This window comes from Epinephelus fuscoguttatus, linkage group LG15 (assembly GCF_011397635.1).
Source record: "Epinephelus fuscoguttatus linkage group LG15, E.fuscoguttatus.final_Chr_v1".
Taxonomy (NCBI): domain Eukaryota; kingdom Metazoa; phylum Chordata; class Actinopteri; order Perciformes; family Serranidae; genus Epinephelus; species Epinephelus fuscoguttatus.
The window spans coordinates 26,269,730-26,286,651 of record NC_064766.1 but is presented as its reverse complement, the minus strand read 5'-3'; the positions used below and the strand labels follow the sequence as shown (position 1 = coordinate 26,286,651).

The following is a 16,922-nucleotide window of genomic DNA, read 5'->3' as shown; positions in this document are numbered from 1 at the left end:
AGCATTGCTGAAATGTAAAGTGCCATCGTATCGGCTACATAATAATGTCCAAATAACATATCTTTTGCAGAATCATACAATACAAACATTTTTTCTGGCAACTGGATTGGTTGCCCTGAGATAAATCCTGACTGTTTAGGATGTGTAATGAGTCAGCATCTGACTGGAAACAGGGGGAAACAGCTACCCTGGCTTTGTCCAGCACCTCTAAGCTAATCAACATGTTGTATGTGGTTTATTTAATACACATGAAAATAAAAGTGTAAAAATGACAAGTTACTGCGGTTTCATTTGGAGGACTATTTCTTTGCCAGGTGCTGAAAATGTCCCTTTCACACTTTTGCTTTTTATTCTGAGCCTTTGTTTTTCCCCTGTTTCATCCTTATGCTAAATTAAGCTTACAAGCAGCTGGTGGTAGCTTTATAATTACCATACAGACACAAGAGTGTGTACTGATCTTCTCATCTAAGTCTCAGCAAGACTGCGAGTAAGTTTGTACCATATTTCCCAAAATGTCAAATGATTTAATGTCCAGTTGTCTTCTCTGTGAGCTCAATTGCCTCTCCAAATTTGTGTTGGTTACTGGCTGCTTCTTCCATGCTGTGGCTTGGATCGGATGACCAGGGGAGAGAGCTCAGGTAAACAGCAGGGTGTTCAGCCCCCAGCATTGATTACGGACCCCAGAGAGCACCGGTTGCTAGGGCTAATCTTGGCCTTTAAGCCACGGGTCACTAAGTGTTCATTCGAGAGTGATTCATCCTTCTATGGAAAAATCAAAGTGGTTGCTGCTGTGCTTGCAGCCTGTCGTGCTGGTTCTGCAGAGCCAGTGGAGATATCGCATTAAGAGACCACACACACGCAGCATGACACACTGACTGGTCGGGGATGGAACTTGTGTAAAGCAATACCCGGAGCCGTCTGGGGATACAAAGCCAACGGCTCACTTCGAGGGGAGATTAATGAAAATCTGTGAGGCCTGTTGAGATGTGATGGTGTCAGTGAGGCTCCACTCCCACACTCTAAATACTAGAGCTCCTCTAACATCCAAATGCTGTCTGGATGTCTCTGTGGAAACACACGTGTTCATCGTTTCTCAAGTCTACTTCAGGTCAACTTCTCATGAGGGAGTTCCTGTATGGTCAAAGAACTCTGAAATGCTCCCAAAAATATTGAGATGTCTAACATTTTAAGGGAACAGATTTAAGGATAAGATTATTAATGCAAATTAATAATTTCAAACAAGGAGGCATTTGATTAATATTATGCTGAGGACATGTAGAAATACTCAGATTGAATATTGTGCTGTTGCCAGTTAATTTAATCTGATACATGTTAGGGGCTGTTCTTTACTTGTCAGAGGAGGGGGGTGGCTGGGTTGTGACTTCCTTTTTTATAGTTAAGTTATTTTGACCCTCCCTAAAGCTGCAAATATTCTTTGAGCCTCCCTGAGTGACTGGTGGAAAATGCATGACCCTTCCCCCACTGTAAAATAGTTATTAGATTTTTAAAATGTACCCTTTGATGTTTGAAAGTTACAAGTTGAAGACAAAATCCTGGACCTGAAAAAAGCCCTGGTTTGTCGTGCATGCTTGTTAGTTTGTACAAATGGTTTATTTAATTGAGACATAAAATAAAGTGATTTTGATGAGATATCACTATTTTGAGCTCACATTTGTTTTTGGGTTTTTTTCTAACGGAAGCGTTCTTTGCACATGATGTGTCCAAGGACAGTTTCTGGCTATGATAAATGGACTAATTTTGGTGATTTATAAAGAAGACTTGCCTGGGGTGCCCGGCTTATCAGGTTGAGTGGGCACCCCATGTACAAAGGCTGTGTCCTTGCTGGAGCAGCTGCAAGTTTGATTCTGACCTGCAGCCCTTTGCTGCATGTAATCCTTCATACTGAAGTTATCCTATCAAATAGTGGCAAAAAGCCCACCCAAAAAAAAAGAAAAGAAAAAGGAAAACTGGCGGGTTGGAAGGCATAAATAATGAACATAAATAACAAACATTCTCGTAGGAGGAACAGGTCCATATACCTAAATCACAAAATAGGTTGCCAATGTCTTCTAAAATAACAAATGACTGTTAGAAAAATAACTTTTGTGAGGATTTTCTTATCTGATGCCTCTACGGGTAAAGCTGCTATATTTAATATTTCTCCTGTCTTTTACCAATGGATCAAATGACTGTGTGTAATGAGAAGAAGGGCACTCAAAGACAGATGATTATCACCCAACTCTGCAGTTCCCGTTAACACTATGGAGTTTTTTAACTTCTTTCAGAGCTAAAAGTGAAGTGAATACTGGACTTACATTTGTCACAAGGCCAGAAACTCACCTTCAAATGAATGCTTATGGTGCTCCATGCGTGTCTTCTGGAAGTGTTAACAGCCAGCAGTTTGCTGACATATATGCCATCAACTTTATAAGGTGGTAATATATCAGTATTGTGTTTATGTGCTGCACCCAAGTTGCCAAAAAGTGAATTACTACTACAGGTTTAAGGGTTGCTGACTGAAACTATTTGGCTGAGGTTACTGAGAAACAAACACTGACTGTTGGTAGGAGCAGGGGTGATTCCAGGATTCCAGGACCGTGGGAGTTGGGAGGCATGGAAAAGCTATCAGAAATAAATACTGCGTCAGAAAATTGGCTTAGAAAACACGGGGTGCAATATTCAGGCTCTTGTGCAGGGCCCTTTGCTCTGTGCCTGTGGCCTACCCAGGCTGCTTTGCATGGGTAGGATTGACAGTGCCACAGCCCAGTGGCATCAGAGGGATGGGATGCATCTTGTTCCAACACTTGCGCAATGTGATATCATCCCTACTTGTCATATGCACTCCAGGTTCATTTGTCTTGAAGTCAGTGGGTTTTTTTGAATGGGTTTTTGGTTTGATGCCCCAGAATTAGGTCTATGGTGGACACAGGCTTAAGAGACTTTTACATTTTCTACTATGACACAAAATAATACCCCACTTGTGAATTTTGAAGTTTTTATGTGTTTTCAAAAAAGTGATTGCCAGTGTCTAAATTAAACTATAGAACATCATCACGTCAGCTGATTTCACTCTGCTTAAAAGGGTAAGAAGCTCTTGAACCTCATTGTTTTCCTAATATGCAGACTTTTTGGCCACTGTCCTTCTTCTTTGAGTTAGCTGCCAACTGCTATCAGCTACTTTTTAAATTTCCCAGTATGAAAACTTCACACCTGTGCCACCCATGATCCCATCCTGCCGGCTTTCCATTTAAAACACACTTTTAGTACCTCCAATGCCAGCGTAAAGGCAAGACAATTCTGACACCCCATTCTGCAATCGTACCTTTAATATGAAGTGGCAAGGCCGCATGACGGCATGAAGTTCCTGCCTTGAAGAGGCAGTGTAAAAGGGGCTGTAGACTTTGCAGGCCCAGAAATCCATCTGACCTTCCTCTGAAGAATTAAAAGTTCAATTCTTGTCAAGAAACAAATTTTGTTCAAAGACTTTATTCACACCTGAAACAGTCTTGTAGTCAAATTCCTACAGATAACATTGAAAAAATGCAACACAGAGATTTATGCTTGATGAGATGACAGACAAAGCTGCCAACTACAGAGCCAACGTACCACCAGAAGCAACAAAAACAAAGTCATATGCTGCAGTGTGGGCTTGTAACGGTGTCCTCTGTTATCTATGAATGAGTCAGTAAGTGCGTGTGGCATTGGAAGGATCGAAATTTTCCATTGAGACAAACTGAAAAAAAACCAACAACATTCTGACAAGTACAAAACTTACAAAAATACCATTGAGTTCTATGACTTAATGCTGTGTAGTTGTTAAACTGCCAGATATGAGGAGTGTATAAATAACGTGTTACATTTACTGCTCTTATGATGCTAAGTGTGCCGACTGTAAAGCTGTTAAATTGTTGTTAACCATAAAAAAACAGCTGAGTTTGACTCATACAAAAATAAAAACATCAACAGCTGCATCTAAAACCTGATTTGCTAAAATAACTTTAAGCTTTACAGAGAAAATAAACATTGCTTCACTTGCTCCATTCTCAAAGTAGTTGCTCATCTGTCACATAATGCAATAATGATTATTGTGTCTCATTTGCTCTGTAAAGGCAGATTAGAAGCTTTAGTTTACAGTCAGGTAAACCTCTCGCTGGTCTGAGTAATGACAATTATCTAAACAGGAAATAATTTCCCATAGAGAAGGTGCCAAAGGGGGTGTGTATTAAATGGAGTGTACTATCCACCAGAATGTATTACCTTATAAAGTGTTGCAGCAATGATTTTAATGTAATCTCACAGTACTGTAAACAACATTTTCTCTCATGGTTGTGATGTTCAAGGGTCATGTATCTGGTGTTTGGAAACTTAAGTCAAAAAAACTTTAAATCTCACACCCAAGATGTGCTGCTAATGGCAGTGTGAACCCACCTCTGTTGTGAGGAAAATTTTTTAGCAGGTCTTTTCTCAGAAAATAAAAAACTTGAACTGTAAGTTCAGTACATTTTGACTCCAGTCTTCGGGGTGGTCTTGTAAAAGTTTATTTTTCCTAGATTCCCAGACACCTTGTGTCTCTTTTTACTCCTTCTTGCCTCATATTTCTCTACTTACCTCTTCACATTGTGAAGTAGCAAGCAATATTAAAATATTTTTCTTGTAGTGACATAGCCCCAAGATAGTTTCACATACAGGCAGAATAAATGCCAGCATAATTAAAGTGTGTTTTCAACCCATCGGTCAAACAAAACAGGGTGATATGTGATGGTTTCCATCCTCTCCTGTGTCCTGACAGTGGAATGTGATCTCTCAATTCACCCAGATCTCCTGTGGCCAACTGTGAACTGTGTGTGAACTGTTTGACCTGGACAAGGATCATCAGTTCTTTCTCAGGTCTCTCACAAGCAGGCTGAAAATGAAGCCAATATGGAAGTGCCAAAACTGTAGTTCCTTAAACGGCCACTCGAAGCTGGCTCCAGTGGGGAGTCAATCCCCATAGAGCCTCATGTTAAAGGGATAGTGCACCCAAAAATGAAAATTCAGCCATTATCTACTCATCCATATGCCAAGGGAGGCTCAGGTGAAGTCCTCACATCCCTTGCGGAGATCCCAGGGGAGATGTGTGCGCGCTTGGGCGAGACCGTGAGACATGGACACCATGTTCATGTGTGTTAACGTGCTTTCACTGGTCTCGCGTGCAAGCATGCACAATGAGGCTAAAAACGGAATTCAAATGACGTTTTTCCCAGCAACTTTTTATGTTGGGGCTTCAGGACACTTGGATAACTACAGACGAGCAGTATGGAGATATTTTGTGGTTTCAATTATGTGTTTTTGGACGTTTGAATCTGGGGTGCCGTAAGCCTCCATTAGGTGGAGTTGTGTTGCTACCCCCTCTCCCCTTGGATCTCCCCATGTGTTGTGAGGACTCTAAAACTTCACCTGAGCCTCCCTCGGCATATGGGTGAGTAGATAATGGCTGAATTTTCATTTTTGGGTGCACTATCCCTTTAAAATGCCCAACTCAAGCGGAAATGTATAGCCTTGGTCTCTATAACTAATTTCTCCTTTCATGATAACTTTTCGGGGGGTGATTGTTTTATGTAACCCATCTATTTAAATGTTACTAAGGCCTTAAATTAGGAATAATTAAGGCCATGGCCACTTTAAGTGACAGTCGGGTGCCGTCCATTGACAAGTTGCTATCACAGCAAAAACCTTGGGTAGGTGATGTAACTATGGTGTAAGCCCAGAGGCAAAAAAAACAAACTCGAGGCTTCAAAACTGTAGTCCACAAATCAACGGGGTGACGTCACTGTGGTTACGCCCATTATTTCCTACAGTTTATGGTCTCTCAGGACATGGATCAACCCTGGAACCTCAAACAATGGTTGTCCCTGTTTACATTTATACCTGCTGAAAAGATAAAGTTAGGTCAAAATAAAGTGAAGTTATTACTTTATCCCATACGTCACTCTAGGAAAATCATTTTTTAAATACATTTAATAAATAAAGAAATTATATTTGCAACTAGAAAACTGTAATAGTTCAGTTTCCATTATGTCTTGTCTCCAACTTGTGGATATGGTAGTGAACAGTATGGATTACAGCCGGGGGCCACAGTTCTAGCAGACGTGTGATGTTATTATGTTTCCTCTCTCTTGTCTCTTGTCCGTGTTACTGCACTGTGGAGCAAACTGATCCAGGCAGCGGACACGGACTGGTCCTGGAAATCTGTCACCTGCAGGTGTCGAATGCAGGGCAGAGACAACAGGTCCTCCTACGACATGGCCGGTACCCAAATAAACCCTGATGATTTGTCTCTCGTACAGCGCTGCCCTCTTTCACACCTCCCTGTCGCTCCTGTGTGGAGCAGTTGTTTACCTCCAGCTCGGGTTACACTTGTGGTTGTGCCTTGGCGAGTCTTGTGAAACCAAAGCGATGACCTGGAATTCTATCCTTTGACCCCTGTGTGAGAGGTAAACTTGTGACGAGGCTGCACTCACATGATTGGACTCTTTCTGTTTTTTCCTAAAACTCCCCCAAACCATTTATGGGCAAGAAAGACGTGCATAATTAGCACTGCAAACACAATAAAACCGGCATTATTCACCACCATAAACATCTCTGTAATTACAAGAGAAATCTTCCATTTCACACATCAGGGCAAAACACTGCTATATCATATTTCAGGTCATACTCTTCAAACTGGATTTACCATCTCAGCGTATAGTCCGACCTTGAATGGTAGGAATGTGAGCCATAGTTCACACAAGGCAAACAGAGAGCATATCATTTGAAAACATGGTGGCCTCTGAGCAAAGGGTTATTTCACTTACATAAAAAGCTTATTTACAGCACCATAAACATCTGCCGCATTGTGATAGAGTACAGCAGCTGCAGATGGGAGAATAGATTAAACATTTTTTAAATTCTTACCACCAGGAAAAGGAAAAGTGAAAATTATAGCACCTTCCAGTCACTGACTCATTGTTATGAGAGTGTGCAGGAGCCACTCAGGACAGAATGAACTGAACAACAAGTTAAGAGGACACAAGGTCAATCTGCCTCGCTGCCAGCCAGTATTGATGTAATAATAAATATTTGTGTATCATTGATTCTGAACACAATCTGTTAAAGATTTGGCTTCAGCTGCAAATGAATTACATGTCAGACTAAACAATAACTTAATGGGCCGTGCCTCCTAACCCACAATATTGGACCGCAGCCTGCATGCTGCACAAGTTGAATTTTTTTGGTCAAGTTTCGCTTCGTTGAGGTTTTTGGTTGCTGGGATCCAGTTCCTCAAAGTGCTACGTTGTTATCCATGGCTTCATTCTTTTCAGATTTCCATGAATCTTATGGACCTCACTTCATGCTGACATAGTTGTTATTTTGGCTTTCAGAAACGGCGGAGTCATCACATCGACATCACTGCAAAACAGCCTCCAGCCTGGAACTCTGATGGTAGTTTGAAAAATAATGGGTGTCAAAATACAGCATGTTTAAAGGAACTCAATATTTTGCTAAATATGCCTGTTTGCTTTCTTGATCACGTTTAGATGAGAAGACTGAAAGATTACTCTTACTGTGGTCTGTACATATGCTACGGGCAGTGGCAGCTAGATTACTTTAAGAATAAAGTAGGGGTTTTCATGGGTCCAAAATGATGACCCTTAACCCTAATTGACCAGAAAATTTGTTCCAAGATTCGACTGGACCTGATAATTTTTGAAAATGTCTATACCTGACCCTTTTTTGCCTGAGATATTACAGACCCAACCTGGTGCATGTGGGAAAGGAGAAAGACAGAATGGACCAAGGCTCAGTCTATTTTATGGACCCAACATCAATTTCAATTTCAATTTTATTTATAAAGCCCAATATCACAAATCACAATTTGTCTCACAGGGCTTTACAGCATACGACATCCCTCTGTCCTTAGGACCCTCACAGCGGATAAGGAAAAACTCCCCCAAAAAAACCCTTTAACAGGGAAAATTGACATACCCAATAATTACAATTGCAGCTAAAAATGCTGTTCTACTGCTAAACATATTTATTATGTTGGACACAACATACTGCTCCTATACCCATACTGTGGCAAATCGAACTGTAACAGACTGCCACAAGTAATACACTTACTTTCTTGTCGTCTTTGACCAACATTTACACTAAGAAAGACCAGGCAGAGGAGGTGCTGCGAGCTTCACCTCTTTATATTCATTTTCTTTTAGCTTCTTAAAAAAGTATATACTTAATTGTGTTAATTAGTACATTAGTACAAATCCCAATCTTTAATACTTTTAACACAATTTTTGACTTGCTCTTGTAGCCTGATCCTCAGTTAGCTTAATCATCAGAGGGAGTTACACACACAACACCTGTGCCTTTCTCTCATGATCAGTGCTGATCACCGGTCTTCTTAGATCCACACAGGTATTACACACAGGACTAATGATAGACAGTCCCAGGACCCCCAGTAATAGAATGGGTTCTGGCATGGACCTGATTGACCACAATAAAATGCGGACCTGAACCTGGATGGGTCCCCGGTTGGGTCTCGGGTCCTACAATTAAGGTAGACCCATGAAGACCTCTATCACGTAGACTGAAAAAGGGAAAACAGCTAGCACAGTTTATAAAGATAACAATATCTGCCTACCTGCACCTCTAAAGCTCACTAGCAAACACTTAATATATCTGTATGTATAGATCTATGCAAATCTAAGTTAAATGGCTGCAGGCTATAGCTTCATATTACCTGTACAGACATGAGACAGATATGCTAAGGAAGACGTTTCTGTCTGCCCTTCGATTTACTTGACAGCCAATTGACTGGTGTGCTGCTGAGGACCTGAGGGAGTGCAGTCAGGTGTGAGCTCTTGAGATCTACGAGACATATTTATGAGTAGTGCATTATGTACACGCTGTGTAGTGTTTTGAGAGGGGTCCCTTATTAACTGTTACACTGCTGTACGGCATGCTGAGTGCAGCTCACTACAGTTCGTGAAACAACCAATGAAGAAAGAGGGGCCTGAGACCGGAAATGTGACATTGTAGCAAACACAAACATTTTAAGCACCAGCGATGAAACTCTCGCACTAGAGCGCTCCAGGAATGTGTCTTAAAACATGCAAATTAGTTAGCATTTTAACATTCCTGGTTCCCTCGTCTCAAAGTCCATGGGTTTTTGGTTAGATGCCTGAAATAAGGTCTGTGGTTAACACAGGCTTTAGAGACTTTCATGTTTTCAAGTGGCCAAACACTACATGAAGTCATGCGAATGAAGATTATCTTTCTGAACAAAACATGTAAGTATCATAAACGTTTGTTTGCCACAGAGCAAATAATTCTTCAATAATCCAAAATCCAATAGAAAAATCCCTTTGGCTTATTGACAAGAGAACCATGGCCATGCTAATTTTCACATCACTCTACAGAAAAACGTCATCCCTGGAGCGATCTATGAACGTTTTTGTTCCTGGAAATAATTACCATTTGTATTTGTTGGCAAATATCACATATACTTCCAGGGAAGCGCAGTGGCAAGTGAAGTTGTTTTGGTGAGCGGTTCTTGAGAAAGCTGCAAGCAGCAAAATGCCAAAATATTCCTCCATGTTCAGAGAAAACTGCAAAGACAAATGTAAAGAGACATAGCTAGAGACAAAGTTGAACATATAGATAAAATACATATATGGAAAAAGCACCAGAGTGGATTAACTTTCACCATAGTCACCTCATATTTCATTGATAAATTGAGTATATATTGTAAACTGCACTCAGTTTCCTCAGCAGTCCATTCCTTCAAAACAAGTTGGACGTTGAAAACACAATGGCGTTTGGTGTGTGAGACGGAACCCAAGTACTAAAACATCAAAAGCTTCGGAGCAATATGGATGATTAAAAGCATACCATCTGCTCTGTGAATGACACTCCCTTTTTTTTCTCCATGTTCCACCAGCATTCCTGAAACTAACAGCACATATATTTTAACTGTCAGACAAAAAAACAAGCCACGTGTATCTCCCACACAACGCTGCGGAGAGCGGCAGACATCCACTGCGGGGGGATTTCATATGTTTTCAGAACTGCCGTTAAAAAGTTTAAAAAACCCATCTGTCTGATGTTAACGCAGGTTATACATTAACCCGGTTTTTAAATACCTTCACTGCAGAACATAGCGCTCTGTTTGTTCCCTCACCTGTTTTTCGAGGGCAGATGTTTCCCTTTTAGAACGTGTAATAAATCAGAAGTTGTTGGAGCAACCATAAAAGGTTGAAAATCAAACAGGCATGTTCCAAACATGCTTTAGTGAGAGGATAATGCGCCGTCTCATTTGTTGGCTATCCAGCTCTGGACAACACTGCAAACTGAGAGAGTGGGAGAAACTCACAGTCAAAACCTGAGGACATCTATACTTGTATTAAAGCATCCGTGAAGAAAATGTATTTATGTTTTGAGGAAATTATTTCATCCCATCACAATAGCAATGGGTCGTTTCACACCAGATGGGCTCAGTGAATCACATCTGTGCCCTTCGCTAACGTTACACAGTCATATCAACAGGGGTGAATAACAGGCAGCCCTTGATGATGCACTTGTCCACTATTAGCATGTCGCTGGGCTGATCTCCTGGAGACATCCAATGACAAGTCACTGGATAGTTTGCATATTAACAGTGTGCAGTGCTGTTGCACGGTACATGCCTAAGATGCAAACCCCTGCTCAAGGTCGGGGGTGGATCTGCGACATGAACATGCATGGAATGCTTTCCTTAAGGTTACCAGTAGGCAGCTGAACGTTACAGCTATTTCCACAGCAAGAACAAGAACAAGAACGGGGGGGGGGGGGGGTGATTAAAGTTATAACAGTTATCATTAAACCTAAAATCATGGCTAAAAGACAATCATGTGTGTGACCATTCCCTCTAGCGTATTTAAAATCTCAAATGTGCTTTGTCTTTATGTTTTATCCCTGTTTATATGTATGTTATGTGCTCTTATAAAGTGTACTCTGTTCTATGTACTGTACTGATGTTCCTGTGTATGTGTTTCCCTGTAAAAATTAGCCAGATTGGCAAACTGGCACATTTACAGAAATGTTTGTTACTGTGCACTGTCTCTGTAATTTCAAACTGTTTAAATAAATAAGGGAAATGTGTCTTATACTTTAATGTTTTTGAAAAAAGATGGCATATTATCTTGTGTTACACATTTACTACTTGCAGAAAGCAAGGTTTATAAAACTTTACTTTAGGGACTGTACCAAAATTATGAGGGTTAGAGTTTAGAGAGGTGGAGAGTTATGTATTTTTCTTTCTGCTGAAGGGGAGGTTGTTTATATTGGACAGAGAGAGGGTTATCTCTTCAGAGAGCATGTCGTTTGTCACTATTGAACAGCAGCTGTCATGGATTGTTTTTGTGATTTTCATGGACAGGTTCTCAAGGCACCGCCGGGAGGGGAGGAGAGTACTCAGTTTAAGGACCCCAGAATTACATCTCTCCTCTTTGCTGATGATGTGGTTCTGTTGGCTTTGTCAGACCATGACTTCTAGCACGCACTGGGGTGGTTTGCAGCCAAGTGTGAAGCATTTAGACTGAGAGTCAGTCCTTCCAAGTCCGAGGCCATGGTCCTGTGCCAGAAAACACTTAGACTGCCCCCTCTGGGTTGGGAGTTACTGCCCAAAGCAAAGGAATTTAAGTATCTTGAGGTCTTGTTCAAGAGTTAGGGTAAAATGAAGCGTGACGGGGACGGACAGTACAGCGCGGCTTCAGCAGTGATGTGGGCATTGCACTGAACCATTATGATGAAGCTATGGCATGAGGTTTGGGTAGTGACCAAAAGAATGAGAATGAGAATGAGAATGAGATCGCGGATACAAGACTCCGCCTTAGAGATAGGATGAGGAGCTCCCTTTGCATCAAAAGGAGCTAGTTGAGGTGGTTCGGGCGTCTGATCAGGATGCTCCCTGGACAGCTCCCGTTAGAGGTTACCCAGGCATATCCAAGTGGTAGGAGACCCCACGCCAGGCCCAGAAACTGCCAGAGGGATTTATCTCATCTGGCCTGGGAATGCCTCAGGATCCCCTCGGATACGCCAACACATTCTCACTCTGACCTCGTCACATATAGAAGTCAAAAAATGTTTTCACAGGATATGTACAGTTTGCATACAGTCTCTTTCTAAATAAATACACTACGTTGGTGAAACTCCACAAATTGACAATTTTTTCCTTCAACAACAAACACAAGTGGTTGGGTTTAGAAAAAAAGAACAGGATTTGGCTTAACAATCTTATGAGGAATGAACATCGACCTCCCGAGTGATAGTTGGTGGTTGTTGGACCCATCCTCCACCCCTCCCGCCCGCCCTAATTGGACTTTTTGCCCCCTTAACTTACACTGTTGTCCCATTACGTTTCCCCCTGATGCTGCCAGGTGGCGTTAAACAGTAAGGGCAACCAGAAGCGTATCGTGCCGCCGTGAAAGGACGACTTTTTTCATTGGTATCTGACGCTGGAAGTCACTGAACAAACGCCAGTATTCAATGACTTGATTGATTGAGAATGGGTTGGATAAGCAGATGAAAATGGATGGATAGGTGGAACAGCCGCTTAGTAGAAAACAAATAAGTCCGCACATCAAGCAGCTCTCATTTAGAGGGATTTTAATACAGAGTGACATTTTGAAATGGCTCTTCCTCAGACTTCTGATAAATGACAGAAAGTCGTGATCTTAGATACCCATAGTGCCTGAGCCAGTTGTGTGACATATCACATCTGTTGCCTATCTTCATAATAAAAGTAAAGAGAACACTATATATGTACATTGTACCCCAGTATCGTACCAGGGCTACTTTTGATTAATGTATTAGGGGAAAATACCAGCATGTGTATGCTTTGTGTCCCATTTATATAAATAATTATATAGTTGTCTGGTTGACCAGCCACTCCCACCTTTATTTTATTCTAATCTTAACAGGAACAGAATAACTATGAAGTATAATGTCTAAAAAGATAAAGGTAATTGCATTCATTGACATGCATTCGTGCATTCATTCTTTGTATTTTTTTTTAAATGTTTGTGTTTTATTTATTTGTGTTACTTTTTCAGTGCTAAAACTTTTTCACTTACAAGTGTTTCACTGTCAATGAGTCCTCTGTCAGTTCAGGTTTGGGTTTTGAAAGTTTTTTTTTTTTTTTCAATGCCAAAATCTACAGTCACCGCCCTGGATACATATATTTTTCGATATGGTGTTGAAAATTATGGAGCCTATCTCAGCTGACATCGGGCGAGAGGCAGGTTACACCCTGGACAGGTCGCCAGACTATCGCAGGGCTTACCCTTATTCACCCCAGTCATTTTCATACAGTCCCTTAGCTGAAGTTGCCTGCAGTAACTTAAGCCTTTGACTAACGATAAAAGCAAAAATAGCTGTAGAAATATTTGTTGTATAACCGCGGCAAATCTAGAAACAATGTTTTCTTGTCCTCAGAGCTCTGTGTTCCCATTTTCCCTGCAGACTTTTGGCATCATCAGTCGAATCTTCCTGCTGCCAACTCCATTTAGATTATCAACTACTTTCACTGACTCACCAGCACGGGAACCTCTGGCTTCTTCAGAGGTCACCCAAGTTATCTAATTCACACATCACATCCGGATTATCTGCTAATCAGCGTGTTTGTCATATGACAATTCCCCCAGTGGCTGCAGCTGGCAGCCAGACTGCAGCTAATATTATTAGCTCTCTGCTCTCCCATCTTCAAAGGTACGATCAGCAACTTCTCTGCCTTTTGCTGATTTGAGTGTGCTCACTTTTGGTTCAGGGGAAATTTATGCCAAATCTCTGGGGGAAATTTTAACAGTGAATGGGTAAAAATATTGTATATGTATGAATCACTGCACAGCATTTACTGTGTGTCTCAAAAGAGAACACCTGACTGCAGTTACACACAAAATAGGACATGCTCTTTTGCATAAGGTCTGTTTAAGGAGTGGGGACAACAAAAGCACCTCAACAATAACTTGCTGGGAGACAGTATAATCCCTCTTTGTGAAGCTTCTAACATCCACTTTTTGTGCACTTATACAGAGGAGGTGATTCAACGCTATGGGAGTTTTTGATGCCACTGTTGGGTTATTGCTCATTCTGGATAATATTATATTATTAAAGTCATTCCTGTTTACACTAACATAAAATAAAATCCAATATAGCACCACACACCATGGCCTCATGTTATCTCCCAGCTCCTATACATTGGCACATGTTTAAGGCCCTGGTTTAAGCTCATTTTTAGAAATATCACCTGTTATGGCATTAATTATCTGATATCATGTTTTTTAATGCCTTTATCTAAATTAGATTATTAATTACAATTGATATAAAACATAAGGTCGTACATCAACTGATGATTTTCTGCCCGAGATTATATTTAGGGCACATTAGTGTTCCCCCTGCATTGTCACCAAGTTGTTGAGCAAGCATGCACAAGAGAACAGCAAACTGCCTCCCAGCATCATCCACAGCCACAGTTTATATTTCAGTGACATTCACACGACTTTCCACTTCAGTTTGTTGTGTTTTACTGACAGTATCTCTGAGAAAAAGATAACAAGCCAAACAGGTTTTTGCCAGCACGTTCTTGGGGAAACAAAGATACTACAGAGAAACAGTTACAGCAAGGAGATGAGACACGAGTTCAGATTAGGAGATATGAAAGTAGAATTCAGGTTTGTGAAACTGTTATCTCCTCAAATCGAGCAAGATGATATGCATTGATTGTGCATGTGATTGCGTGGTTGACTGCTGGTGCTTTCTTGTTGCTACAATATGTAGGACAGTGTATAGGGGTGCAGTGTAAACAAATACATATGCACACACATAAACAAACACGTACTGTAGACACTTGTTTTGTTACTCCTTTAAGGTGTGGTCTGCTTTTTCCACCATTTTAGTTCATTTTCAGTAACTCTTGTACTTATCCTACTTCTGCTGTTACTCTATTAGGCACTTGTTTTGCTTTTGCTCCTTGAAAAGACCTCTTATCTTGTATATTTGTACATACTGACAGATATTCAATACTCTATTGTTTCTAGAACTGGGCCAAGTGAGTGACCCTGACCCGGGGACACACTGGTTGTTCTGGTTGTAAATGTTAAATTGTAGTTACTCTACCGGTGTTACTGTAATCAGAAGCATTCTCTGGCACAAGAATTTCTTTCAGGATAAATAAAGTTCTATTGAATTGAATTAAAGATGTGCAAACCAGTGACGTTGCGAGGCCTAGGCATCCGAGGCTTCAGCCTCGAATGCTTTATGAATAGTCCCAGACCTAATTAAGCTGTATGTATATTTATAAAAATAAAAATAGTCCTAATAATAATAATAATGAAAACGCCCCAGATCTAACAATGTGTCATTTTGTTCCTGCATTAAAATGCTCAAAAATGATATATCATTGATCAAAAATTCATTCAAGCAGCGCTTTGTGTGAGCACACGCAAGAGAGAGAAAACCCCAGTAAACACTTTAATGTTGCAGCCAGTAAAAGTTAAAGTCAACTTAAATGATGAATTAATTATATAATACTGGGTAGTTAAATCTATAATTACACATCATCATTTATTAGTTGATTATATTTTATAGAATCTGAGTCTTAAAACTAACTAAAGCAGACAAACAAATGTAGTGGAGTAAAAAGTTGAAGTATAAAGTAGCATGAAGAATAGAATAGGAAGCCTTTATTGTCATTGTACAAGTACATCGAAATTAGGAGTGCTAACTCGTGGTCAGTGCAATTAATGCAAGTAATAAGACAAATTAAAAACAGACAACAAGCACTCATTCAATAAATATGAAACTGAAATAAATACTTTAAAAAGACGGATGGATTTTCCACTTAAAAAATCTCTCTTAAAACCGCTCTTAAAAATATACTATATTGCATTTAAATGTTGAGAGTTAAAGGGTAAAGTGCTCAGCAGATGATGGTTATTCTCTATGGTGTGTGTGTGTGTGTGTGTGTGTGTGTGTGTGTGCTGTTGGAGTTAAGAGTTCTGATGGCCCAGGGAAAGTACAAGTACCTCAAAATTCTCAAAATTTAAATGATAGCAGTTGCAAAGTTTTCAGTTTCTGCACAATACTAATCACTAACAACAACTAAGGCGGCACACCAGTGCAGTGGTTAGCATTGTCGCCTCACAGCAACACTGAGCTCAGGGTGGGGGAGCCCCTCAGTGTAGAGTTTGCATGTTCTCCCCGTGTCAGCGTGGGTTTTTCTCCGGGTACTCCAGCTTCCTCCCACAGTCCAAAGACATGCAGGTTAATCGGTGACTCTAAATTGTCCGTAGGTGTGAAAGTGAGTGTGAATGGTTGTCTGTCTCTATGTGTCAGCCCTGTGATAGTCTGGTGACCTGTCCAGGGTGTACCCTACCTCTTGCCCAGTGTCAGCTGGGATAGGCTCCAGCCCCCCATGACCACTAACAGGATAAGTGGTTATGGAAAATGAATGAATCAACTACTAAAATTTTTAACATCCCAATAAATCTGGGGAAAAACTGCTTTTAAGGGTAAATAAGATGCCAGAGTGCATTAAAAAACATCAAAAAAGAGCTTGTTCATAAAAGAATATCCAGAGGAGGATCCCGCAGACGCCCCACAGAGGTCTGGGCTAAGCCTCCTACGTCCTCAAATCCCAGAAACGCCCCTGGTGCCAACATTATTACAGGAAGATGACTAGACAAATTCTTGAATATTAAAATAACAAATAACTGTTTTATGACTGCAAATCCCTCAAAAGGATAACCTGATGTGTGTGTGTGTGTATTAGAAAATATACCTTTTCAGCAACATGACATCTCCATGCAATTCAGCATTGACCTCTGGGAGCTGCTCAGTGAAACAACAGTCATCCGCTGTTGCCCTGT

General features: G+C 40.8%; 1 long non-coding RNA gene across 2 annotated transcripts; it reads right to left on the bottom strand.

Moving 5' to 3' along the window:
* Positions 1-6,616: 6,616 nt before the first annotated feature.
* Positions 6,617-10,799, bottom strand: LOC125902062 (uncharacterized). 2 transcript variants are annotated; one of them, XR_007451054.1, is made up of 3 exons: positions 9,734-10,799; positions 8,759-9,626; positions 6,617-7,455 (listed from the first exon to the last, which is right to left on the bottom strand). It is a non-coding gene; the product is annotated as an uncharacterized LOC125902062 (long non-coding RNA). The 2 variants fall into 2 exon arrangements; XR_007451055.1 differs by having other exon boundaries at positions 9,493-9,626.
* Between the last annotated feature and the right edge of the window lie 6,123 nt (positions 10,800-16,922).